This window comes from Rhea americana, unplaced genomic scaffold (assembly GCF_003343005.1).
Source record: "Rhea americana isolate MKP2758 unplaced genomic scaffold, rheAme1 scaffold_17, whole genome shotgun sequence".
In the NCBI taxonomy this organism is placed as follows: Eukaryota; Metazoa; Chordata; class Aves; order Rheiformes; family Rheidae; genus Rhea; species Rhea americana.
In genome coordinates this window covers 2,245,681-2,252,343 of record NW_028185816.1, presented here as the reverse complement: position 1 = coordinate 2,252,343, position 6,663 = coordinate 2,245,681, and the positions used below count along the sequence as shown (strand labels likewise).

The following is a 6,663-nucleotide window of genomic DNA, read 5'->3' as shown; positions in this document are numbered from 1 at the left end:
AAAAAAGAAAAGAGGGGGGAGTTAAAAAAAGAGGGTGACAAGAACTACTATCTTACAATGAGGAAGTTCTGCAATTTGCAGCGGAAGATGTTGCTGGTCTGTAGTGTACTAGTAAATCAAGGGTGAATGTGAACTTTAGCATTAGCCACCCTGAGTAACTGTAATTTTTCATTCACACCTTTGCTAATGACCTTACACATTATAATAAACAAGAGACAAAAAGCAAGATAAGAAGAATTGCCAGGACAGAAATTTTATAAGGAACAGGAATAACTAGAAAAAGCTTATATCACAAAATACAGCCTAATTTTCCCTTTAAATTCACATGGTTTTCATCCTTCAGTGATTAAGATTTTTGTAAAAAATAGTCAATTCTGAAATAATTCCTCCCAGAAATAAGAAACAGAGCAAACACTCTGTCTTGCGCCCTCAGCCATGTCTCTATGAATGGGAGATGTCCTCCAGATCTCCATCTGAAATTTTTTTGCATAGTTGGGAAGTCTTCCTCAGTGTTCAGCCTTTTCACATTCATATTTCCTCCCATTATTTCTAATTATACTTCACTGTATCTGTACATAAAACCACAAAGCCTTGAAGATTAAAACCTGTTTCCAGAGCCTCCTGACCCATAATATACTAACTACTGAACAGCCATCTACTTAAACAGCTTCCTGTAAGGGACATTTTAAGGAGGAACCATAGTGCCCTTTTCAAAACACATCAGCATTGGCTGGTGCTCAGCATGGCCATATGGACAAAGACGGCAAAATGGGCCATGCGAGACTTCTCGGGCAAGAAGGTGTTATTTACTGTGGAGCAATATGGAGTAATTTGATCTTCAGAGAGGTAGAAATTAACAGTGAACGTTCATTCAAACCAGTGAAGATACTGGTACACTGAAGGGAAAGTTTTCACAGTCAGCCCCTACCACTGCTCCCTCGAACTTGAGCCTTTAACCTGCATCGATAGTAACCTTACTGTGATATACGAACTTTTTTCTTTCAACATCTTTCCTCTTTTCTCATGTATCCATGATGTACACCACAAAATTTATACATTTTGCATAGTCAGGTTTTTTTATGTTGCTAAAATCTATATACTAAAATAAAAAAGAACTGATAGAAGAATCAGTATGAATCTCCTAAATGTATTACTGAACCTAGAACACCTGCATTACTGCATTCAAAAGATAATCATCAGAGGAAATCTCACATACAAGTGCAATACAAATAAGAGATTAATTTATACCTGCAGTACACTAAGTAAAAGGAAATCTTAAGAGGGTTGGAAATCTTTAACTTTTGTCTTTTCTAGTCAGGGATTATATGTTCAACTAGGCAAACAGACAATGCCTCATATACTTTGACCTTCACGAAGATATAAAAACAATGAAAAATTGTCCAGGCAATCTTTTGGGAGTAGGCAACGTCCTACATCTCCCCCAGGCACTGTGAAGCCCACATTTTACATTCCAGATCCAGTAACAAAATAGGTATTACAGATTAGAAAGAAAATGCATTAGAGATTCTCTGGTGCAGCGCAGGCGAACACTGATAACTCAGGGTAGGTAAGCACTGGTACTCTGGGACAGACTAGTTCCCAGGGAGGATCCGCATGGTGTCCCCTGGCAGCCTGGGCTGCTGTGGCACCACTGAAGGCAGCCGGGGGAACCACCAACAGAGCCGCACGCTGCCCTGCTGCAGGCGCTGGCCAAAGCTCCAACACGGAGACATCCCTTCCGCCAAGGGCTGAGCAATCCCCAGGAAAAATCCAGCTAAAGCTAAGGGGCAAACACCAAACAAACCACCAACCAAACATCCAAAAAGTTTCCCCTTCAAGCCCAGAGTTATCATTAGGAGAGACACAAGGCTAATCCCTCTGCAAGTCCTACTAGGAGTAAGAACTAAGCAAGATGCAGCCAAAGTGATCTGTCAAGATCCAATAGGAATTTTTGATCGAGTAAAGACTGCAGGACTGGGCATCACAGTCTCATTCTGCCTTTACCTGTAAATACGTAACTCCCTTAATTTCAATGGGAGCAGCACGAAGGCAGAACTGGACTATGAATATTTAGACTTCACCAAGCCAGCTGACAAAAAAATGGCCCAGCGTAATTGTCCTTTGGTTCTAGACAGCCATAAATGGACCTGGAAATATATCCATAAAATGTAACTCTAGATAACTGGGAAACAAAGACTGATACTTATGCAGCATAAAATGCTAAGCGAGTGCTATCTGTTGGAGAGTATTTAGAAATGCTTGCATTTAGCATTAGTGCAGCAAATCCTCAACACTCGGAGAGTAGCTCTTTTAAAATGATTAATCTCAAAGTTGTACAGATTGTACAAAGATTAATAAAAATGAAGGTTTTACAGATGAGAATGTGTGATGAAAAACAGAGCAGCTTTAGAGAGTTGTATCAATCTAAGTGCTTATAAAAAAACTCATAAAGATGACATTCTAATCTGAATATTTTAAAAAAATAATCAAGCTGCAATTTCTCTCTAACACCATTTTTACTTTGTTAAACTGAAATTATCTGTCTAATGTATAAACCAGCTACAACTTAATCTGAAGAGTTAAGCTTCTTTATTATTATTTCATAAACCAAAAAAGGGAAGCTTTAAGGCATACCAAGCACAGTTAGAAAATTTCAGATGAAATGTGAATACACATTGATTCATGAGATTCAGACTTGGAAGAATAAAAAAAAAAAAAAAACAGAAAGCAAGATTACATTAAACAGGCACCACATTAAGCCTCAATTTAATTGTGTTTCAATGCAGGAACAGGAATTTTAGGGTTTAGAAACAGAGCCAAAAAATGAAGCAAAGAGAGGGTGTGGGCTAGTCCCGTTGATAACAGAACATAAAGGAAAAGAAGTAGAGCTAATTCCCTCTGCTAAAGTATTTACCATCCTAGCACCATGGGAAAAAATATGTATGGAGACAGCAAAAAGATTCTGATTAGTTATATAGAAGATCATATTTCTGCCTGTTTTTTCTCTAACACTATTAAGGAGGGTGGAGTAAAGCTGCATTTTTATCTGCACTTTTCAAGGCGAAGGAATAATAAAAAATGTGATTTCACAGATTACAGCCCTTCTGCCATCTTCAATGAGAAAAACAGCTGGTTGATGAAATGAAGGCACTGGACCTTCAGGGGACCCTAATCTCCCTGACTTCAATCGTTCTTTTACCATTGACCTCACTGGAACCAGATTTCACTCAAGACTTCCCTTCAATGAGACACTCAGCTATCAGTAGGAAAGGGGAAAGTCGGTACTGGAAACAATAGGTCATCATCCATTCCCAGTTCATTTTGTCTGCAGAGCTGAACTCAAGTAGGAAGTTTTGCATCTCCAAATTTTACTAATTGTACTTCCATAGGTAAACAGAAAAACCTTTCTGAATCTCCCAGACAAACTAAGTTTTCACTGTTTTGCTTTAGATGCTGTTTTAATGGTGTTCTACAAAGACCATACCTAATTTTCCTTCCAGTAAGTCTGAGCAAAGAGCAATATATACAAATGTCTATGGAACACATTCATTATTTAGCACTTGAATAAAAACAAGAGGCACAAAACTAAACTTTGTCTGGTTATATATGAGATTTCAGGTGGCTGTAGGAAATACAGATCATTCCTTTTTCTCTGAGAGTCAAGGAGAAAACTACATAGTATTTCTATCAAGCCTTGCTGTTGTGCATGTGGCTATACTTCTTGTCTACCACGCGTCATCTATTCCCTGCTCTGTGTAAATTATTTGCATATCACTTTTATACAGAACTCATCAAAATATCCATGAGAGTTTCCTAGTCATGAGGACTGTCTCTACAACAACCCTATGAAGTATTTTCCATGATGCACAAATGAGAAAATAACAGAAAGAGACTAAGGACAAAAACTGAGGGAAAAGATATCCACTAATTTGGGCATCCATTCTAGGACCTGGGCTTTCAAACTAATAAGTACAGGACCCACTGATTTTCCCGTGACAATACAGATCAGGTCTCAATTGTTCCAAAAAAAGTAAAAATAAAAATAAAATAAATAAATAAACCTTTCCTTTCAGATCCTTGGAGTTGCCAGTTTGTGCAACACCTCCCACAGGCTCTAAGACAGCTCCCCCTTGTCCACCCAATGGAGAAGGCCCTAACAGGCGTCACATAATCAAAATATTAGCTCACAAGGCAGTGAACACGGACTACTCTCAGCTCACTTGTGGATCAGACTTTACATGAGTTATAAGCACAGCTTGAACACAATCTTCAGTGTTAAGAACTGAACATGAGAACCTACAACACAAGCTCAGGTCACTTGAACTGAATGGTAGCAGCAGCGGTCTTTTCCTCCAAGGCCAACTCCTTGCAGAGACAAGCATATTCTGGGCTACTAGACACCGTTTTGATTTGCCAGCAAGTAGGAACGTCTAGAATTCAACTTCTAGGATCAACTCCATGTTCTGGAGCAGTCTAGCTGCAGCCCTTTCTATCTGCTTCTACCTGCCTCACACTTACATCGCTCCTCGTCCCCTGCCAATCTGTCATGTTCTTGTCCTCCATCAGACCATCCCTGTTCGCCTAATGTTTCCCTCTCCAGCATTTAGCAACGCTGCTCACGCACCCTATTCCATACCTTTTACTGGCCACTTCTGCTTGACACTCAAGCTATTCCTTCTGCAGTTTCCTAATATTTACACTTACTGAAAGTACTAAAAGACAAAAAGCAACAGAGACGATGAAACTTTTTTCCCTGAGCTCCAGCATCTGACATTAAAATATCCAGAGAGGAAAAAATTTCAGCAAATCTGCTAAGTCTTAAAGCCACAGGCTGAAGCAGGCTCCAGGCAGATAAAATCATGAGATAGTTGCCAGACTCTTGCTTCTACTAATGCACAGGCAGGACTGTTGAGAAGCTTGTAACTCAACTGCAATGATTTTCACAATGGCTGAAAAGGACAGTTTTGGCCACCTGACAATATCCTTTGCCAAATATCAAACTTCTAATCCAAAGTGAGAAGATTCTGGAGCTGATCAATCAAATATTGGCAAGAATGCAAACAGCTAAAAACAGAATGCTACCACAGAAACTGCTAGACAGCTTAAGCCTAGAAGCTATTACCAGTCTTACCTAAAATATATGGCAATAGCTTCATTTCAGTATATTAAACTTTCACTGAACATGAACCCAGAAAGCAAGCTACTGAGCTGGTCTACTATCAAGTATAAGGTGCACGACCCCTAAGTTTTATATAATTGTAGAGTTCTCTAATTAGTTGAAAAAACTTTCTGGTAGTGTTTTCTCATTTGCTATAAAGTGTAGGAGTCTTAGTTAAGTGCTCGTGAGAACTCAAGGCAAGGGAGCTAAATAAGGACTGTCATCACTGGACAGAATATAGAAGCTCCATATTTCAACAGAAAGATCGATTCCAAAATTTTTAAATTACAACTACAAGATTGAGAAAAGCATCTGAAATACTAAACGCCTGGGAATCACTTATGAACAGATCATATATTTTAAAGATGTAAATCTTGGGAAGAATACCTTATGTTCATGGCAACTGAGATTGGAGGTACTGCGTATTGTAACTCTCAGCCAGAAAAGACAGATAACTATTTTGGCTCATATTACCAGTGATGAGGCTATGTCTAGCGCTGATTTTCCACAGATTCTACAATCTTGGCCTATACCAAAACTTTCAACTTTGTTTTACCATAGATCATTCATCTTGATTTTTTTTTTCTCTTTTTTTCCCCTCCTTTCATGCATCCTAGGTCACATACTTTACACTGCTAATAGTCTGACTCCTGGACAAGTAAGAAGCCATTTATTTTGTTCAGTACTCCTTTAATATTTCTATTGTGTCTTTTTTTTTCCTTCACTGAGTTCCCCAAAGAATAACCTCTTCCTTGCTTTAATAACTTGGACCTCAGTCAAGGTTGATGTGTTTCTCCATTTTGCAGGATATTTTCTCCAGAAGAGACAAAACAGTGTCTAATATTGCAACGAAGGGTACAGTTTAGAAGGGAAATCACAAACACTTCAGGAAAAGAAAAGTAGGAAATAACCTTTAAAAAGAGAGAGTCAGCAAAGAGGCTGGACTGTACACAACTGTGGGATTTGGGGATCTTCTCTGCAGCAACAGAGCTCCTTGATGGATCTCTTCAGGCTTAATTCACCAGTTCATTGCAGTACAGATAGTTTACTATGCTACTATCTTGTGCCTCTAACCTTCAAACACCACTTGTGAATGAGCTAGAAGCAGATCCATAATATTTTCTCCTTTATCATGCTACAGCATTGTACACAATGTCCATACCGGACAAGGTTTTCACAGCTGGGGACAGCTACGTGAGAGCGTACATCTAACACTGGCTTCTTGAGAGCTGCTGTTCAGCCGAGGACCTCAGCACACGCTTGGCTGGGCAGCAGCCCCAAGCCAGCTGCCGGCACCTACCTTCGCAGGGGGCTTTGAAACGCAGCCTGCTGCTCAGCGCGCCGCAGAGCACAGGGCCTTGGGCTGCATCTCGGCTAGGATCGAGGGGCCCTGCGGGGGATCAGCGGGGCCCTTTCGCTCCGGCACCGGCTCTGCCAGGGCAGCCCCGCGCCCGCACTGCGGCTGCCCCGCCGCGGCGAGCTCTGCCGCGGGCCGCGGGGCCCCT

At 40.4% G+C, this 6,663-nt stretch overlaps 1 protein-coding gene across 1 annotated transcript in view; it reads right to left on the bottom strand.

Annotated features, from left to right (window-relative positions):
- The window catches only part of WT1 (WT1 transcription factor), a 42,876-nt gene that overhangs the window by 18,360 nt on the left and 17,853 nt on the right, over positions 1-6,663 (bottom strand). The window lies entirely within an intron of this gene.